Source organism: Tursiops truncatus, chromosome 12 (genome assembly GCF_011762595.2).
Source record: "Tursiops truncatus isolate mTurTru1 chromosome 12, mTurTru1.mat.Y, whole genome shotgun sequence".
In the NCBI taxonomy this organism is placed as follows: domain Eukaryota; kingdom Metazoa; phylum Chordata; class Mammalia; order Artiodactyla; family Delphinidae; genus Tursiops; species Tursiops truncatus.
The window spans coordinates 45063429-45081726 of NC_047045.1; the positions used below are offsets into that span (position 1 = coordinate 45063429).

General features: G+C 38.7%; 1 long non-coding RNA gene across 1 annotated transcript in view; it reads right to left on the bottom strand.

Moving 5' to 3' along the window:
• Positions 1 to 900: 900 nt before the first annotated feature.
• LOC141275967 (uncharacterized) overlaps positions 901 to 18298 on the bottom strand; it is a 28844-nt gene continuing 11446 nt past the window's right edge. Inside the window, exon 3 of the long non-coding RNA XR_012324656.1 lies at positions 901 to 944. This is a non-coding gene — a long non-coding RNA (uncharacterized lncRNA). The remainder of the gene's footprint in view (positions 945 to 18298) is intronic.

The following is an 18298-nucleotide window of genomic DNA, read 5'->3' on the forward strand; positions in this document are numbered from 1 at the left end:
ATAGGAGACGGAGGGCAAGCTGCAATTTCACTCACGCCTGACGGTGATGGCACAGGTTCTGGTTCCTTGCTGGATTCAATTCTACCTACCCTCTTGAAAAAACGATCCAGAGATGTCTGGGGAGTGGCTTTTTTTCTTGTCATGGATGACACAGTAGCACCAGATTGCATTCTGAATAGCTGCTGCAACCTTCATGTACCATTCTAGGTTTGGGTCCTGTGCTTCAAAAACTAACAGCGCCTCCTCAAATAAAGAAAATCCTCTTGCCATTTCCCACGTCGTGAATCTCTTCCGTTCTTCAGTTACTTCTTCTTCTTGTCTCTCTTCACCCTTTCTCTGGGCCTCCAATTCTATCAGGTCTTCATTAGTAAGCCCCTCATGTTGCACAGCAACAGTACTGTACAGTAAAGTACACAAAAGCACAACCACTTGTAGAGGATGCACACACGTGGCAATGTATGCCAGACACGTGAACTAACTTACGTGATTGGACATGCAAACGCATGTTAGCACCTTTGAAAGTTCGCAGCTTGAAGGTCTGTATGTAGGGGACTTACTATAAATGGATTGAGGTCTTGACGGATGCTGCTCATGATGGCTCTTTCAAGGGGAAAATGATCCTGTCTAAGAGCCCAGGGTCTGTAGCCACACCTGTCACACTGAAACTCCTGATTAGGTATGACCAGCATAATGGCAAAACAAATCTAGTCAGTTCAGTCCAAAATGCCAGTAGACTTTATGAGCGTTTTTCCTACTCGTTGCCACAAAGACTGACCAAACTTTTGAGGGAATTGGACAGATATTTTCTTACAAGCTCAGCCTCCAGTAAATGCTGAGAAAACATCCTGATTGGGAAGGAATTAGCGTAATTGGATAGAAATTGCATAGAAACAAACTCACCACTGGGAATTGGGCAATGTGTGGTCCCAAGGAAGGAGTCTGAGCTGTAATTGTGAGAAGCAGGAAATATGTTACAGATTTGGAATTATTACAAGACACATGAAACTTGTAGTAAATAGCACACACATATAATTTTAATGCACCTTTCTCTAGATAGATTATAATCTTTTTTTCTTCTTACAAAAGGACTTCCCTGGTGGCGCAGTGGTTAAGAATCTGCCTGCCAATGCAGGGGACACAGTTTCGAGCCCTGGTCCAGGAAGATCACACATGCCGCGGAGCAACTAAGCCCGTGTGCCCCAACTACTGAGCCTGTGCTCTAGAGCCCACAAGCCACAACTGCTGAGCCCATGTGCCAAGCTACTGAAGCCCATGTGCCTACAGCCCATGCTGTGCAACAAGAGAAGCCACTGCAACGAGAAGCCTGCACACCACAACAAAGAGTAGTCCCCATTCGCCACAACTAGAGAAAGCCCGCGCACAGCAGCAAAGACCCAACGCATTAAAAAAACAAAAAAACAAAAAGTCATGTTGCACCAAGAGAACGCTGGAAGATCTACCTGTGTTCTTTCCCCAAGAAAATGTATCCCAGCTTTGTTCTGTTCTAGCTATAGTTTTAAAGCAGAAATCACTCCATCCATTTCATCCTAGAAATCAAGATGGGTAAGTTTGAGGTGTCATTAGAATCTCATCTTCAGCCCTGATTTTATTTTAAGTTGGAATTTAACGTTTCTTATTTCCTTCTAAAGAAAATGATACACGTTTTGAGAAAAAAGGGAAATTGGGAAAAGTTTTTAAAAATATGGTACTGCATTTTAAAAAATAGAGCATCGGGCTTCCCTGGTGGCGCAGTGGTTGAGAGTCCGCCTGCCGATGCAGGGGACACGGGTTCGTGCCCCGGTCCGGGAGGATCCCACATGCCGCGGGGCGGCTGGGCCCGTGAGCCATGGCCGCTGAGCCAGCGCGTCCGGAGCCTGTGCTCTGCAACGAGAGAGGCCACGACAGTGAGAGGCCCACATAACGCAAAAAAAAAAAAAAAAAAAAAAAAAAAATAAAAATAAAAATAAAAAATAGAGCATCGAAAAGAGCAATATTGAAAAAATAGTTACAAATAACTGGCTTATTTTCATCTTTTGGGGGATAAGTGAAAATAACATTACATACTTTTAAAAATTAAAAGTTGGCAAAAGACATGTAAAGGATTAATATTTCTATTTGGCATGTTTTATATATGAATACATATTAGGACATGACTTTAATAGCCTATGTTGAGATAGCATTTCAGCATAGGACAATGACCTTGTTTTTCTTTTTTTAAGCACACTCATACTTTTATTTTCAGATAATGACCATCAACCAGTCTTTTTTTTCTGTACAGAATAAATAAAATGAGTTATTTGTTTTGTTTTTTTTCAAATTTTTTCCCATTTAGTTTATTACAGAGTATTGAGCAGAGTTCCGTGTGCTATACAATAGGTCCTTGTTGGTTATCTTTTTTTTTACCATCACATTTTTTTTAATTCAAACAGAAAGTCACAAAAATTATAATCATCCTCATCAGTTCACTCAGTCCCATGTAATTAATTTCTTTTTATCTTGATCTTTTGTTAGCACTTTTATGAATTCATCAGTTTTCTGTTAGAGTTCTGAAAATGCTTATTCATTCAGTTCAGCAGTATAGTCAGTTACCAGAAACCTGTACTAGGACAATGACATGTTGCAGGCAATTTTATTTCAATCATTCTAGCATAAATAGCACAAAAAATGAGCAAAATAATTTTTTGGCAATAACAAATATCTTAAGTAACCTGATCTAAAAATCCAATTAAAAAATCTGGAATCATACTTGCAAAATATGCAAACAGCCAGTGAATTATTGAAATATTTTTTACTTGGAGGCATGCCATATTCCAAGGAGATGAACTATATGACTGGAAGTGGAGATACTGAATAAAGATATCAAAGGGGCTAAATATTTTAATTCAGAAGGCATTGTATTAGATCTTTAGCCTTTACAAAACAAATAGCAAATCATCTTTGGGGGCCCAGATTTATCTGTGATGCTGCTGCTGCAATCCTTTCCTTTCAATAATTCCAGTTAAATCATACATTTAAAAACAGTGGGACTCTTACACCTGGGTTTCACAAAACTATTCCTCTTTGATGGGGCTTGTGAACTGTGTAGAAATGTTTTGCTGTTGTAAAACCAGGTGGTTTAATTGAATACATAAACTGATGTAAACAAGAGGGTATTTTGCTGATGCTATGTTTTTGAAGCAAAGTTGGAATTATAGTCTTGTAAACTTATAAAATATGGGTGCAGAGCTGCTAATATATTTCAATGTGATTTCAGTAGACAGATTTTTTTGAAGATAGAGCATGCCTTGTAGCTTTTTTCCCCCAATAAAAGAAAACAAAAACACTAAAAGTTATCTCAGTAGCTTTTAAAAGTTTATATATTTTTAGAAGTTTATACATATAATTTTTGTTCATATGTTTCTGAATTTTTTTGCCTAGAATGTTTACTCAAGTTGAAGAGAAAGGATTTTGCCTTTTGTCTACTGTAGTTGTTGAAAAGATCAATACTCTTAGGCTAATGGGCACTACTTCAAATGGCAAAAGCTCTTGACCCGAAAGAAAAGAAACCTATTAAGTCTTTCACAATGTAGATGAATAATATTTTACACAATTGATATTTTCTAAAAGCAAATATCCTTAAAGTTGATTATTTAAAACTTTTTACATATAAATTTAGATATGGCATTTTTTTTAGTGAAAAAGCTAACACAAAATAAATTTTACTTAAAGATGACATAATGTCTTTACATACTTTTGTGCTGGAGAAAGGGCTTTAAAAAACTATTTACAGGGGGGACCTTGAAGATGGCGGAAGAGTAAGACGCGGAGATCACCTTCCTCTCCACAGATACACCAGAAATACATCTACACGTGGAACAACTCCTACAGAACACCTACTGAACGCTGGCAGAAGACCTCAGACCTCCCAAAAGGCAAGAAACTCCCCACGTACCTGGGTAGGGCAAAAGAAAAAAGAAAAAACAGAGACAAAAGACTAGGGATGGGACCTGCACCAGTGGGAGGGAGCTGTGAAGGAGGAAGGGTTTCCACACACTAGGAAGCCCCTTCACTGGCGGAGACTGCGGGTGGCAGAGGTGGGGAGCTTCAGAGCCGCGGAGGAGAGCGCACCAACAGGGGTGCGGAGGGCAAAGCAGAGAGATTCCCGCACGGAGGATCGGTGCTGACCGGCACTCACCAGCCCGAGAGGCTTGTCTGCTCACCTGCCGGGGCGGGCGGGGCTGGGAGTTGAGGCTCGGGCTTCGGTAGGAGCGCCAGGAGAGGACTGGGGCTGGCGGCGTGAACACAGCCTGAAGGGGGTTAGTGCACCACGGCTGGCCAGGAGGGAGTCCAGGAAAAGTCTCGAGCTGCCGAGGAGGCAAGAGACTTTTTCTTCCCTCTTTGTTTCCTGGTGCGTGAGGAGAGGGGTTTAAGAGCGCTGCTTAAAGGAACTCCAGAGACGGGCGCGAGCCGCGGCTAAAAGCGCGAACCCCAGAGACGGGCGCGAGCCGCGGCTGAAAGCGCGGGCCCCAGAGGCGGGCGGGAGATGTTAAGGCTGCTGCTGCCGCCACCAAGGGGCCTGTGTGCGAGCCCAGGTCACTCTCCACACCCCTCTTCCACGGAGCCTGTGCAGCCCGCCACTGCCAGGTTCCCGGGATCCAGGGACAACTTCCCCGGGAGAACGCACGGCGGGCCTCAGGCTGGTGCAAAGTCACGCTGGACTTTGCCGCCGCAGGCCCACCTTGCACGCCGTGCCCCTCCCTCCCCGCCGGCCTGAGTGCGCCAGAGCCCCCGAATCAGCGGCTCCTTTAACCCCGTCCTGTCTGAGCAAAAAACAGACGCCCTCCAGCGACCTACACGCAGAGGCAGGGCCAAATCCACAGCTGAGCCCCTGGGAGCTGTAAGAACAAAGAAGAGAAAGGGAACCCTCTCCCAGCAGCCTCAGAAGCAGCGGATTAAAGCTCCACAATCAACTTGATATACCTTGCATCTGTGGAATACCTGAATAGACAACCAATCATCCCAAATTAAGGAAGTGGACTTTAAGAGCAAGATCTATGATTTTTTCCCCTTTTCCTCTTTTTGTGAGTGTGTATGTGTATGCTTCTGTGTGAGATCTTGTCTGTATAGTCTTGCTTCCACCATTTGTCCTAGGGTTCTATCCATGGTTTTTTCTTAAAATTTTTTTCTTAATAATCAATTTTAATTTTAATAACATTATTATACTTTACCTTCTTTCTTTCTTTCCTTCCTTTCTTCCCTCCTTTAGACAACGAATCATCCCAAATTGAGGAGGTGGTCTCTGACAGCAAGATTTATGATTTTTCCCCCTTTACCTCTTTTAGTGAGGGTGTATGTGTATGCCTCTGTGTAAGATTTTGTCTGTATAGCTTTGCTTCCAACATTTGTCCTAAGGTTCTATCCGTCCCTTTTTTTTTTCTAAATAAGAATTTTTTAATTCAATAACTTTATTATACTTTATTTTATTTTTACTGTATCTTCTTTCTTTGTCTTTTTCCTTCTTTCCCTCCTTCCTTCCTCCCTCCCTCCGTCCCTTCTTTCTTTCCTTCTTGCCTTCTTTCCTTCTTTGCTTCTTTCTTTCTTCCTTCCTTCCTTCCCTCCTTTCCTTCTTTCTTTCCTCATACTTCTACTAATTCCCTCTACTTTTTCTCCCTTTTATTCTGAGCCGTGTGGATGAAAGGTTCTTGGTGCTCCAGCCAGGAGTCAGGGCTCTGCCTCTGAGGTAGGAGAACCAACTTCAGGACACTGGTCCACAAGAGACCTCCCAGCTCCACATAATATCAAACGGCGAAAATCTCCCAGAGACCTCCATCTTAACACCAGCACCCAGCTTAACTCAACGACCAGCAAGCCACAGTGCTGGACAACCTATGCCAAACAACTAGCAAAACAGGAACACCACCCCACCCATTAGCAGAGAGGCTGCCTAAAATCATAATAAGGCCACAGACACCCCAAAACACACCACCAGATGTGAACCTGCCCACTAGAGAGACAAGATCCAGCCTCATCCACCAGAACACAGGCACTAGTCCCCTCCACCAGGAAGCCTACACAACCCACTGAACCAACCTTAGCCACTGGAAACAGACATCAAAAACAGCAGGAATTACGAACCTGCAGTCCGCAAAAAGGAGACCCCAAACACAGTAAGATAAGCAAAATGAGAAGACAGAAAAACACACAGCAGATGAAGGAGCAAGATACACCAGACCTAACAAATGAAGAGGAAATAGCCAGTCTACCTGAAAAAGAATTCAGAATAATGATAGTAGATGATCCGAAATCTTGGAAATAGAATGGACAAAATGCAAGAAACAGTTAACAAGGACCTAGAAGAAATAAAGATGAAACAAGCAACGATGAACAACACAATAAATGAAATTAAAAGTACTCTAGATGGGATCAATAGCAGAATAACTGAGGCAGAAGAACGGATAAGTGACCTGGAAGATAAAATAGTGGAAATAACTACTGCAGAGCAGAATAAAGAAAAAAGAATGAAAAGAACTGAGGACAGTCTCAGAGACCTCTGGGACAATATTAAACGCACCAACATTTGAATTATAGGGGTTCCAGAAGAAGAAGAGAAAAAGAAAGGGACTGAGAAAATATTTGAAGAGATTATAGTTGAAAACTTCCCTAATATGGGAAAGGAAATAGTTAATCAAGTCCAGGAAGCACAGAGAGTCCCATACAGGATAAATCCAAGGAGAAATACGCCAAGACACATATTAATCAAACTGTCAAAAATTAAATACAAAGAAAGCATATTAAAAGCAGCAAGGGAAAAACAACAAATAACACATAAGGGAATCCCCATAAGGTTAACAGCTGATCTCTCAGCAGAAACCCTACAAGCCAGAAGGGAGTGGCAGGACATACTGAAAGTGATGAAGGAGAAAAACCTGCAGCCAAGACTACTCTACCCAGCAAGGATCTCATTCAGATTTGATGGAGAAATTAAAACCTTTACAGACAAGCAAAAGCTGAGAAAGTTCAGCACCACCAAACCAGCTTTACAACAAATGCTAAAGGATCTTCTCTAGGCAAGAAACACAAGAGAAGGAAAAGACCTATAATAAAGAACCCAAAACAATTTAGAAAAAGGGAATAGGAACATACATATTGATAATTACCTTAAATGTAAATGGACTAAATGCTCCCACCAAAAGACACAGATTAGCTGAATGGATACAAAAACAAGACCCTTATATATGCTGTCTACAAGAGACCCACTTCAGACCTAGAGACACATACAGACTGAAACTAAGGGGATGGAAAAAGATATTCCATGCAAATGGAAACCAAAAGAAAGCTGGAGTAGCAATTCTCAAATCAGACAAAATAGACTTTAAAATAAGGACTATTAAAAGAGACAAAGAAGGACACTACATAATGATCAAGGGATCGATCCAAGAAGAAGATATAACAGTTGTAAATATTTATACACCCAACATAGGAGCACCTCAATACATAAAGCAAATACTAACAGCCATAAAAGGGGAAATCGACGGTAACACATTCATAGTAGGGGACTTAAACACCCCACTTTCACCCATGGACAGATCATCCAAAATGAAAATAAATAAGGAAACACAAGCTTTAAATGATACATTGAATAAGATGGACTTAATTGATATTTATAGGACACTCCATCCAAAAACAGCAGAATACACATTTTTCTCAAGTGCTCATGGAACATTCTCCAGGATAGATCATATCTTAGGTCACAAATCAAGCCTTGGTAAATTTAAGAAAATTGAAATTGTATCAAGTATCTTTTCTGACCACAAAGCCATGAGACTAGATATCAATTACAGGAAAAGATCTGTAAAAAATACAAACACATGGAGGCTAAACAATACACTACTTAATAATGAAGTGATCACTGAAGAAATCAAAAAATACCTAGAAACAAATGACAATGGAGACACAACGACCCAAAACCTGTGGGATGCAGCAAAAGCAGTTCTAAGGGGGAAGTTTATAGCAATACAAGCCCACCTTAAGAAGCAGGAAACATCTCGAATAAACAACCTAACCTTGCACCTCAAGCAATTAGAGAAAGAAGAACAAAAAAACCCCAAGGCTAGCAGAAGGAAAGAAATCATAAAAATCAGATCAGAAATAAATGAAAAAGAAATGAAGGAAACAATAGCAAAGATCAATAAAACTAAAAGCTGGTTCTTTGAGAAGATAAACAAAATAGATAAACCACTAGCCAGACTTATCAAGAAAAAAAGGGAGAAGACTCAAATCAATAGAATTAGAAATGAAAAAGGAGAGGTAACAACTGACACTGCAGAAATAAAAGAGATCATGAGAGATTACTACAAGCAACTCTATGCCAATAAAATGGACAATCTGGAAGAAATGGACAAATTCTTAGAAATGCACAACCTGCCAAGACTGAATCAGGAAGAAATAGAAAATATGAACAGACCAATCACAAGCATTGAAATTGAAACTGTAATTAAAAATCTCCCAACAAAGAAAAGCCCAGGACCAGATGGCTTCACAGGCGAATTCTATCAAACATTTAGAGAAGAGCTAACACCTATCCTTCTCAAACTCTTCCAAAATATAGCAGAGGGAGGAACACTCCGAAACTCCCTTCTACGAGGACACCATCACCTTGATACCAAAACCAGACAAGGATGTCACAAAGAAAGAAAACTACAGGCCAATATCACTCATGAACATAGATGCAAAAATCCTCAACAAAATACTAGCAAACAGAATCCAACAGCACATTAAAAGGATCATACACCATGATCAAGTGGGGTTTATTCCAGGAATGCAAGGATTCTTCAATATATGCAAATCTATCAATGTGATACACCATATTAACAAATTGAAGGAGAAAAACCATATGATCATCTCAATAGATGCAGAGAAAGCTTTTGACAAAATTCAACACCCATTTATGATAAAAACCCTGCAGAAAGTAGGCATAGAGGGAACTTTCCTCAACATAATAAAGGCCATATATGACAAGCCCACAGCAAACATCATCCTCAATGGTGAAAAACTGAAAGTATTTCCACTAAGATCAGGAACAAGACAAGGTTGCCCACTCTCACCACTCTTATTCAACATAGTTTTGGAAGTTTTAGCCACAGCAATCAGAGAAGAAGGAAATAAAAGGAATCCAAATCGGAGAAGAAGAAGTAAAGCTGTCACTCTTTGCAGATGACATGATCCTATACATAGAGAAACCTAAAGATGCTACCAGAAAACTACTAGAGCTAATCAATGAATTTGGTAGAGTGGTAGGATACAAAATTAATGCACAGAAATCTCTGGCATTCCTATATACTAAGGATGAAAAATCTGAAAGTGAAATCAAAACACTCCCATTTACCATTGCAACAAAAAGAATAAAATATCTAGGAATAAACCTACCTAAGGAGACAAAAGACCTGTATGCAGAAAATTATAAGACACTGAAGAAAGAAATTAAAGATGATACAAATAGATGGAGAGATATACCATGTTCTTGGATTGGAAGAATCAACATTGTGAAAATGACTCTACTACCCAAAGCAATCTATAGATTCAATGCAATCCCTATCAAACTACCACTGGCATTTTTCACAGAACTAGAACAAAAAATTTTGCAATTTGTATGGAAACACAAAAGACCCCGAATAGCCAAAGCAATCTTGAGAACGAAAGAAGGAACAGGAGGAATCAGGCTCCCTGACTTCAGACTATACTACAAAGCTACAGTTATCAAGACGGTATGGTACTGGCACAAAAACAGAAAGATAGATCAATGGAACAGGATAGAAAGCCCAGAGATAAACCCATGCACATATGGACACCTTATCTTTGATAAAGGAGGCAGGAATGTACAGTGGAGAAAGGACAGCCTCTTCAATAAGTGGTGCTGGGAAAACTGGACAGGTACATGTAGAAGTATGAGATTAGATCACTCCCTAACACCATACACAAAAATAAGCTCAAAATGGATTAAAGACCTAAATGTAAGGCCAGAAACTATCAAACTCTTAGAGGAAAACATAGGCAGAACACTCTATGACATAAATCACAGCAAGATCCTTTCTGACCCACCTCCTAAAGTAATGGTAATAAAAACAAAAATAAACAAATGGGACCTAATGAAACTTCAAAGCTTTTGCACAGCAAAGGAAACCATAAACAAGACCAAAAGACAACCCTCAGAAAGGGAGAAAATATTTGCAAATGAAGCAACTGACAAAGGATTAATCTCCAAAATTTATAAGCAGCTCATGCAGCTCAATAACAAAAAAAACAAACAACCCAATCCAAAAATGGGCAGAAGACCTAAATAGACATTTCTCCAAAGAAGATATACAGACTGCCAACAAACACATGAAAGGATGCTCAACATCATTAATCATTAGAGAAATGCAAATCAAAACTACAATGAGATATCATCTCACACCAGTCAGAATGGCCATCATCAAAAAATCTAGAAACAATAAATGCTGGAGAGGGTGTGGAGAAAAGGGAACACTCTTGCACTGCTGGTGGGAATGTGAATTGGTTCAGCCACTATGGAGAACAGTATGGAGGTTCCTTAAAAAACTACAAATAGAACTACCATATGACCCAGCAATCCCACTACTGGGCATATACCCTGAGAAAACCAAAATTCAAAAAGAATTATGTACCAAAATGTTCATTGCAGCTCTATTTACAATAGCCCGGAGATGGAAACAACCTAAGTGCCCATCATCGGATGAATGGATAAAGAAGATGTGGCACATATATACAATGGAATATTACTCAGCCATAAAAAGAAACGAAATTGAGCTATTTGTAATGAGGTGGATAGACCTAGAGTCTGTCATACAGAGTGAAGTAAGTCAGAAAGAAAAAGACAAATACCATATGCTAACACATATATATGGAATTTAAGGGAAAAAAATGTCATGAAGAACCTAGGGGTAAGGCAGGAATAAAGACGCAGACCTCCTAGAGAATGGACTTGAGGTTATGGGGAGGGGGAAGGGTGAGCTGTGACAGGGCGAGAGAGAGTCATGGGCATATACACACTAACAAACGTAGTAAGGTAGATAGCTAGTGGGAAGCAGCCGCATGGCACAGGGATATTGGCTCGGTGCTTTGTGGCAGCCTGGAGGAGTGGGATAGGGAGGGTGGGAGGGAGGGAGATACAAGAGGGAAGACATATGGGAACATATGTTTATGTATGACTAATTCACTTTGTTGTGGAGAAGAAACTAACACACCATTGTAAAGCAATTATACCCCAATAAAGATGTTAAAAAAAAAAAAAACTATTTACAAACCAAGTTAATTTCTGCAGTCAGGAACGGTTTCTCTTTCTCAACACACCAGGACACCAGAGAGTTCTGCACATCTGTACATTGAGGTTGTAGACTGGAACACACAGAGGATGTGAAACGGTGGAGGCAATGCCAGTGATCCCAGTGCCCCAGCCCAGGTGGTAAGCCTACAGCCCCAGAAAACCCAGTAACGGCACACTGCTCTGGCCTCCTGGCCACAGCGGTGCCTATAGGGAATTGGGCAACACCACTGGTGGGGCCACAACCTTGTCTCTCCAGCTGCAGCTGCACATATGACTCTGGCGCCTGCCTGCTTTGGTGGCCTTCGGAAACCTTACGACCCCAGAAAGGAATAGATGCCCACAACCCTGGACGTGGCGGAGGCACCTGCCATCCCTGCACTCCCAGTGGTGATGCCAGCTATAGCAGCACCAGCAGCAGCAAGGCACCAGCAACCCCAGAGGCACATTCAAAGACAAGGAGAGAACTAGCGACACATCTGGCAGTGGCAGTGGAAGGTGAAAAGTGTAGATTCTCAAATATAGCCAGAGGCAGCGCAGGTAAGTGGAACCAAAAATTTGTGCTGTAGCGCCACCTACTGAAAAGCAAAAGAAAGGTTTCTAATTACCAACCTGTTGAATGGTTAGAGTCGAAGTTAAAAAATTAAAAAAAAAAAAAGCTTTATCTAAATAAGGAAGGTGTTCCTTACATTAAATGCACGAGGAGAAGAACAACACATCAAGCACCATGAAAAACCACGGTAACACAGTACTACAAAAAGGAAATGACAATTCTCAGGAAACCAAACTTACAAAGTCACAGAATATTGCGATCTGATAGAGAATTCAAAATATCTGTCATGAAGAAAGTCAATAAGCTACAAGAAAACTCAGAAAGGCAGTTCAATGAGCTCAGGAATAAAATTAAGGAACATAAGGAATATTTTACAAAAGAAATCAAAACTCTAAAAAAGAACCAGATAGAATTCTCGAGCTGAAAAACGCAATAAATGAGATGAATGCATAAGAAAGCAGTAGAAATAGCAGAATATATGCAAGAGAGAATTATGAGCTTGAAGACAGAAATCTAGAAGTGATACAGGTAGAAGGGAATAGAAAATTAAGATGTGAAAAAAATAAATCTGCAAGAACTACATGACTCTATTAGGAAGGGTAACATAATAATAATGGGTATCCCAGAAGGAGAAGAAAGGGAGAAAGGAGCAAAGAGTTATAAAGAAATAATAGCTGAGGGCTTCCTAAACCTGGGGAATAAACTGGATATACAAGTTCATGAAGCTTAGAGAACACCTAATAACCTCAGTGCAAAAAGACCTTCTCCAAGACACATTAGCTTAAAACAGTCAGAAGTTCATGAAAAATAAAGAATTTTAAAGGCAGCCAGGGGAAAAAAAGACAGTAATCCCCATCAGGCTGTCAGAAGATTTCTCAGCAGACACTCTACAGGCCAGGACAGAGTAATGTAACATACTCAAAATACTGAAAGATAAATACTGTCAGCCCATAATAGTCTATCAGAAAAGTTATCTTTCAGATATGAAGGAGAAAAAAAAAAAAGGCTTTTCCAGACAAACAGAAGCGAGAGAGTTCATTATCACTAAAACTTCCTTACAAAGAAATGTTGAAAGGAGCTCTTCTACCTGAAACAAAAAGGCAAAAGTACACAAAGCTTTGATGAAGGTAATAAATACACCGGGCAGAATCAGAAAATTGCAACTCTACATCAGAATAGGTTGTTAAGCACTTAATTATGGCATAAAGCTTAAAGGGAAAAAGGTAGTAAAAATCACTATAGCTACTTCAATTTGGTAATGAACTCACAACATTAAAAGGAATAATTTGAGACTACAAAAACATAGAAGGGGAAGAGGAAAAGGACAGAGCCCATATAGACAAATGAAGATAAGATGATGCTATCAGCAGAAAAAATACTATTTTATCTATGAGATATTATATACAAACCTCACGGTAACCACAAAACATGCATTTAGAGCAGAGACACAAAACATCAAAAAAGAGGAAACTGATAAAAACATCATAGAAAACCACCACACTAAAATGGCAGACAACCACAAGGAAAAAGAAACAATGAAAATAAAGAGCAACCGGAAAACAAAAGATTAAATGTCAGTACTAAGTCCTCATTTATTATTAATCACTGAAAATTAAATGGATTGACTTTACCAATCAAAAATCACAGAGTTGCTAGATGGGTTAAAAAATAAGACCAGAGGCTTCCCTGGTGGCGCAGTGGTTGAGAGTCCGCCTGCCGATGCAGGAGACAGGGGTTCGTGCCCGCGGTCCGGGAAGATCCCACACGCTGTGGAGCGGCTGGGCCTGTGAGCCATGGCCGCTGAGCCTGCGCGTCTGGAGCCTGTGCTCCGCAACGGGAGAGGCCACAACAGTGAGAGGCCCGCGTACCGCAAAAAATAATAATAATAATAATAAGACCAAACTATGTGCTGCATCCAGGAGATTCAACTCAGCTCTAAAGACAAACATAGGCTAAAGTGAAGGGATGGAAGATGATACTCCAAGCAAAAGGGAGCCCCCCTGCCAGAAAAAAATAGGTGTTTCTGGTTTCCTTTACTGTGTAGAAACTTTTTAGTTTGATTTTATTTCACTTGTTTATTTTTGCTTTGGTTACCTTGATTTTGGTGTCAAGTCCAAAAAATCATTACTAAGACTGATATCAAAGAGGGTATGTTTACTTCTAGGACTATTATGTTTTCAGATCTCAAGTCTTTAATCCATTTTGAAGTGATTTTTGTAAAATTATATTTTGTAAATAAAAAAATTACCTTTTAAAGTTGTATTTTGTAAATAGGAAACAAAGTCACTTTTACTGCTCCCCAAACCAATTTTTGGAGTAATGTAATAATTACTATGTTTTTTTTCAAAAGTAGAATTGATATTAGAACTCTTAAGTTTAACATTGACACTGTACTTCCCCAAATTAGGTTTAAATTTGGTAATAGCTCTAATGAGAGAGGTGTAACATATAAATGAAGAATGAATGACAAAAACTAATAAAGACCATTTAATCAATTATTTTTCAAGAACATTAATCAGTATAATTTAAAAGAACTGAATAAAAAGACAAATTTGTTGTTCAACGAGCATAGGTCAATAAATTTTTAGAATAAGGACAAATCTATAGTCAGTGAAAAATTCATAACTTAAAAACTTTAAAAAATTGTTATAATAACAAAAAAATAAATAATAAAAGATTTAACTCAGGAAACTGTAATATAAATAAATAAAATTAGGAAAATAATATTAAATAGAACAAATTAAAGCAGAAATTAATTACATGTCATAAAAAATAGAACTAGTCCACAAACAGTAAATGATGGAGAGGGTGTGGAGAAAAGGGAACCCTCCAACACTGTTGGTAGGAATGTAAATTGGTACAACCATTATGGAAAACAGCATAGAGGTTCCTTAAAAAACTAAAAATAGAACTACAACATGATCCAGCAATCCCATTCCTGGGCATATATCCAGAGAAAACCATAATCTGAAAAGATAAATGCAGTCCAGTGTTCATTGCAGCACTATTTGTAGTAGCCAAGACATGGAAGCAACCTAAATGTCCATTGACAGAGGAATGGAGAAAGATGTGGTATATATATACAATGGACTATTACTCAGCAGTAAAAAAGAAAGAAGTAATGCCATTTGCAGCAACATGGATGGACCTAGAGATTATGATGCTCAGTGAAGTAAGTTAGAGAAAGACAAATATCATATGATATCTCTCATATGTGAAATCAATTTTAAAAAATGATACGAATGAACTTATTTACAAAACAGAAACAGACTTACAGATACAGAAAATAAACTTATGGTTACCAAAGGGGAAACGTGGGTGGGGGGATAAATCAGGACCTTGGGATGAACATACACATACTACTATATATAAGATAGATAACCAACAAGGACCTACTGTATAGCACAGGGAACTCTACTCAGTATTCTATAATAACCCATATGAGAAAAGAATCTGAAAAAAGAATGAATATATGTATAACTGAATCACTTTCCTGTACACCTGAAACTAACACAACATTTTAAGTCAACTATAATCCAATAAAATTTTTTTAAAAATAGAACTGATACTTTGAAGTCTTATTAACTTACCATGCAGGTTATGCACACACGCACACACACACACACACACACAAAACACCAATATTTTGGAAACTAGGAAAAAAATTCCCAAATAAAATGTTAGCAATTAAAATTCAGAAATATTTTCAAAGACCAGTGGCCATGACTGAACAGCGTTCATTCTAGGAATACAAAAATACCTCACTGTAAGAAATCCAAAGCCATATTTAGCTACATTAATCATGAAAAGGGGGAAACATGAACATTGATTATCTTAGTAGTTGCTAAAAAATAATTTGATCAAAGTTAACAGTGTTTTAAGATTTTTAAAGAATTAGAAAACTAGTAATAGACCTGAAATTATCTATTTGGTGGAAATAAATTGGCCTTAATTGCTATGAATCTATTCATCATCTTTGTGTATCCCTTTTAGAGATATGTAATTAATGTATTATGCTTGTTCTAAAAGAACCTACCATTTCAAGTACCGTAATGTTCTTGTAAACTTTAGAAACACGCATCATCAAGGACTGCAAAATCTTGAAAAATAATTAAAATATATAATTATTAAACTAAACAACAATGTGACTATTTATTCAGGCTATTCTTTGATAATAACTAAAATATCCCCAACTGATAGAAAAGAAAATCTCATGTCCTAGTAATTTATACTTAACTATTTATGTAAAGTTCAGCCTGAGACAAGGGATAGTTACGTAGCACGATCAAAGCAAGTTATCAGTAGAAGTAGCTGATGCTGCTGTTTTTACCAATTTCTTCATGTGCCCAGGAGATTCATGCATTTAAAGCTCATGGAAAGGACAGTTTTTCTCATAGGAAAGTTCAGTGTTCCTCTCTCTTGTGAGTTGAACACATTTATCAATTCGAACATTTCCTCTTATTTTTTCCTTTGATAGTATTGATTGATACCTATGAAGCAAGGATATGAAAGTATTAGTAGGGCATTTAAGTTGTTTAGGGGCCCAGAGAAGATGGAATTTCACATCTGAAATGCAGAGACAATTGAAGGAAGATTTTCATAGAGGAAAACAAAAATTTTTACTTTGACAAGTATTCTTTCTAGGATTTTGTTTTGTTTTTAATTTAAAAAGAGTCAACATCAGTTTAATAGGCCTGGCTTGTCGTATAGAAATAATATAATCCAAAGAACAATTTTGGGGAGGCTCTTGTAATATTTGTTCTTTGAGACTCCAAATTACATACTTATCTCAATTTCAGAAATGATCAATTAGAGGGCTTCCCTGGTGGCGCAGTGGTTAACAATCCGCCTGCCAATGCAGGGGACATGGGTTCAAGTCTTGGTCCGGGAAGATCCCACGTGCCGCGGAGCAACTAAGCCTGTGCGCCACAACTACTGAAGCCCGCGTGCCTAGAGCCCGTGCTCTGCAACAAGAGAAGCCTCCACAATGAGAAGCCCATGCACTGCAATGAAGAGAGCTCCCGCTGGCTGCTACTAGGGAAAAGCCCGCAACGAAGACCCAACACAGCCAAAAATAAATAAATAAATAAAAGAAATCAATTTGAATTTTCGTCGTGATGAGAATCTTCAAATAAAAAGATAAGTTTAATTTTAGTTTGGTTATACAGTTTATCCACTAGAGGCATTTTAGTTATAGTTGCAACAATTTTTCGGATGGACTCATCTCACAATCCATTGTTTTAACAAAACCTTTTGGAAGATACCCTACAAGTACTATTTGTGTTTACATTGCTTGTGTAGAGGAGAAAAAAATCATCTCACATTCTGAGAATATTTTACCCTGGAACCAAGCATAAGAGATTGGGTTGTGACATTTTTTCTTCTTTGCTAGTGAATTCAGTGAATAATATATAAACCCCTGCGTGCGCGCATGTGTGTGTGTGTGTGTGTGTGTGTGTCTGTGTGTCTGTGTGTTCTGAAGCCCATTCTACCACTTAGTACATGTGACACAATTTTTAATTGGAATGACAGAAATGGGACTGTTGTAAGAACTAAAAGTTTAGCATATTTAAAATAGAATAGTCAGTGGCAGACAGTAAGCACAATTTTAATTAGATGTAGAATACAGAATACTGAGCTAACGTTTCCCTTGCCTTTATTTTGTCAGTTAAATAAGTAACACTTCAAACAAGAATAATCCTAAATAACCTACCAACTTTTGGATTCTATGAAATGACCACGTCTATCCCTTTCTCTTTGTGTTTAGATAAGTTTTTTTTTTTTTTTTGATATACATTAATCACAGATAAGCCTCTACTCTGCTAGCAAATCTTTCTTGATTTTCTGGAGAATGTCATCACTATGCATGCTTTACTCAGACATACCTTCTATGCAGTCACTACCATAGCCTTTGAGTCTAACGTCTGCTGCATGAAGATTTGCCTTCAAATATTTTGGAAAATAAAGTTTGAAAAATTATATACAAATGCAAGTACATGTACATATCTGAGAAAAGTAAACTATCACAGGTAGAAGAAATCTTTTTTAAAAATTCCACACACACACACACACACACACACACATGCTGCTTAATTAGGATGACCTGACGGCATCTGTGATAAACATTTTAGTGCTTAGAGCTTTGGTCGAGGAGATCTCAGAGAGGCTGCCTGCGTTACAACTCTCGCACCCAGACAGTACCCACGTAGGAGTCGTATCTTGCTTTCACCTATCATGGGTTTCTGAAGGCTTTTTTGAAAGTCAAATGTACAAGAGTGTTTTGGTTGCTTTTAATCATATATATGAACATATTTAAGACGTCTAATGATCTAATTGGTCATTTGTCCAGCAATTACATGCACAATGTATACATATTTGTCAAAATAGTGCTTCTCAACCTACCTGTGGATAAAGACCCTCTTTTTAAA